This window comes from Arachis ipaensis, chromosome B8 (assembly GCF_059453495.1).
Source record: "Arachis ipaensis isolate K30076 ecotype BB chromosome B8, ASM5945349v1, whole genome shotgun sequence".
In the NCBI taxonomy this organism is placed as follows: Eukaryota; Viridiplantae; Streptophyta; class Magnoliopsida; order Fabales; family Fabaceae; genus Arachis; species Arachis ipaensis.
Window position 1 is genome coordinate 74,262,080 of NC_142443.1, and position 3,825 is coordinate 74,265,904.

The window sequence follows — 3,825 nt, forward strand, 5'->3', positions numbered from 1 at the left end:
ATTCCTAGGGAGAACGACCCGAGGTCCAATACTTCGGTTTATAAATTTTAGGGGTTTGTACTAGTGACAAACAACTTTTTGTATGAAAGGATTAGTGATTGGTTTAGAAACTATACTTGCAACGAGAATTCATTTGTGAAATTCTATACCATCAAAAATCCAATCGTCAAAATGGCGCCGTTGCCGGGGAATTGCAATGGTGTTATGTTATTGGTTATTGTATATATGTGAATAGTGTGAATATGTGTGCTTTTGATTAGCTCTTGCTAGTTTTAGGATTTAATTTTCTTGCTTCTTATTTGATTTTATTTTTATTTTCTCTTGCTATCATGAATTCTCACTTTGGCTATGAGTGTAGTTACAATTATGTTGTAGGTGATGAGGACTATAATGAGAATGTGTATCAAGGATGGGATAACCAAAGGTGGGAGGAGCCATATGCTTATGATCAATCCTCATGGCAACAACCCCCACCAATGCACTATGAAGAAGAGCCATTCTATGATGCATATCAATCCAATGATTATGGTGAATCACCTTGTGACTTTCAAGAACCACCACCATATGCCTATGATTCATACCCTCAACATAACTCCCAACCATACTCACAAGCCCCTTCTTACCAACCATCTTCATATGACCCTAATCCATATCCATCCTACCAACAACCATATGAGCCATATGAACCACATATAGAGCCACCACAATTCCAACATCAACATTTTCAAGAGCCACCTCCTCCACATTATTACCAAGATGAACCACCTCCAATGTACGAAAATTTTCAACCACAAGATGAATACTACTTCCCACCACAACCTCCCATGGAAGAATACTCATATCCATTGAACCAAGAGCCACATGATCCTAATCATATTATCCAAGAGGAACAAGAGTCAAGGAATTGTCTCAAGGAAGCATTGGATCAATTTCAAGCAACCATGGAGCGTGTTGTGCAACAAGTGGAAAGAGTGGAAATTATTGAACCACCACAACTCTACCAAGAAGAACCACCTTCCTACTATGAACCCTTCCCCCAAATTGATGAACCCTTCCATCCACCCCAACCTCCAATGGATGACATCCTTGATGTTCTTGTTCAAGGACAAGAGGAAATGAAAAGGGATGTGCAACAATTCACAGCCGCCTTGGATGAGGTGGTAAACCGGTTAGCATCCCAATGCTTGAACTCTCAAGGAACTCCCATGGCTACATGTGGGGAATCAAATGAAGAGCATAACATAAAAGAGAGATTGGTGGAGAATGAGGGAAGTTGCTTTGTATTGGAACAATTGGAGGAAGCTATGATTATTGAAGAAAGGGAAGAATTGGTTGAAGACTTAGGAGATGCGGAGCCTCCATGGGAATCTAGAATTGAAGAAAACCCCTCCAAGATGATTGAAATTGATGCTAGGGAGGAAAGTGCACACCTTCCAAGACATATTCCATATGAAGATTTGGATGGGATAGAGCAAGAAGTGAGTTCCCTTGGTGATGAATATCAAGCATCAAACCTTAGTGGTGAGGAATCCTTTGAGCATGAAGAACCTTCTCCCAACAAGATGGAAAGCAATGTGGAGGTAAATTTTTCTTACCCTCCCATTTATGACTTGAGTAGGAGAAAAGGTTTATATAAAATTATTGAACAAAGGATTATAATTGAGAAGTCTTGTGAAGAGGTGGAAATCCTTAGAAAAAAGAGGATGGGAATTGAATACGCTTTATCAAAACCCTTGGAGTTGTCTTTGCCTAGGTTGCCATCTACTCCTTCACTTGAGTGGGTAAAATTCATTTCTATTAGCTTTATTGTCCCACTTGAGTTTGGCTTGCTTGAAACGGATGGTCAACTTCGGATCCTTTGTGGGATGAAGCGTAAGCGAAAGATGTTTCGTGGTTGGCGTTGCAAATCAAGGCTCATTATGGTTGATGCATCAAACATGAGATATAAAGGTTGGAGTAGTGCTCAAATAGATGGGTCTAGGAGGATTGTTGGCCACTATATAGAGAATTCACCTTACTCACCACCCGGTTGGACTAATAATGATGACCAACCTCAAGACGGGTGTGAAAACAAAGTGTGGGATCCCGGATTACAAGAAGAGGATCAACTTTGGGAGCCCCAAGCTTGTGAAGAACTCCATCAAGACTTGGCTCAATCCATGAAGAATCTTGGGGTACAATGGAGAACCAAGCATTGGTGGGAGTTCCAAGATGAATACAAGCACAAGCCACCTTGATGAGGAGCTCCCCATAAGTCCAACTTAAGGACAATAAACAAAAGTGCTAGGTGGGAGACAACCCACCATGGTAAAATCCTTTCATTTTCTCTTTTGTATATATTGGTAGAATTAGCTTAATTTCATGTTTTGTTTAGTTAGTTGAGTATGTTTGGAGTTTAAGTATGTTAAATAAGGTTTTATGGTGTTTTGGTAGCTGTTTGGAGGTTTGGAATGCTTGGATTGGTGCAAAAACATAGAAAAAATTTTGAAAAACAGAGCACCATCCACGCGTACGCGTACATGGCGCGTACGCGCACATACAGCATTTTCAACCATCCACGCGCGCGCGCCATGCGTGCGTACGCGTGGATTGAGAAGTTCCATCCTCCATACATTTTCCAGAGAGTTGTGCCTGCGCCGCGCCAACGTTGTGCCTCTGGCACAAACCCCACTTGCGCACACGCGCACATGACGCGTACGCGCCACTCTCGAAATAAGCCAACAACGCGCGCGCGCCATGCGTGCGTACGCGTGGATACCCTTTCTCCCATCCACTTCTTTTCTTCTCCTCTTTCTATTTCTTTCCTTCTCCTTTCTTCTTCCCTCCTACTACCCCTCATCCAACACTCCCAAACACCATTGATAACCATTTATTTTAGTTAGTTAATTAGTTAGTTAGTTAGTTAATTAGTTAGTTAGTTGGTTCATTAGTTAGTTTTAGTTAGTTTTCATCTCATTTTCTCTTTTTCATTGTAAGTATTGGATTGTTATTCTTGTCTACCATTAATTGCTGCTGAGTTTTAAGAAGGGATGTTATCTTAACATCATTATGTTTATAATCATTGTTGGATTCTATTGTTGAGGTTACCTTTTGTTACTTGGTTTTGAGTTCTTCATGCTTACCTTTTGAAAAAATACCAAGTGATGAGAATTGTCTTCGAGCTTATAACTCTTTTGAATTGCATGTTGTAGCTAGCCACCATGTGATTTGAACCGTATTCTTTGATTAGGCAATCTCTTGATGGATAATGTTGAGCATTTACCTTAATGCTTTGTATTTAATGATTATATCCATCCATATGTTTGACTTGAATGCTTTCATGCTTCTCTAATGCTTGTCTTACCTTACAAGCTTACTTAAAGCATCTCAAGCACACTAGGATAAGTGAAGTGCATGCTTCTTTTGTGACATAGCTTTTATGCTAATGTGTATTCTAAACCGCGCAATTTAGAATTCACACACCTAATATTTCTTAATGTCACACTAATTCACTCACCTCATTCTAGTGATTTACCTCCTTCCAACAATGTATGCTTCCTTGCTTTTATATCTTCTCATCTTATGGTGTTATATTTCTGTTTTTCATAACGAATGCACCACAAGCAACCATGGAAGTGGAAGAAAGAACACATAGCAATCCGGAGAGTCGCCGCACCCCCTTGCTCATCTTTGAGTGCACCGAGGACGGTGCAAACTTTTAAGTGTGGGGAGGTCGTCCGACCGGTCGGCGATTTTGGGTGACAAATTTCTAATCCCAACACTTTTGCATTTCATTTTAGGTTTTTTGGATTTTTGTTGCATTTTCTTATTTTTGCATATATATAT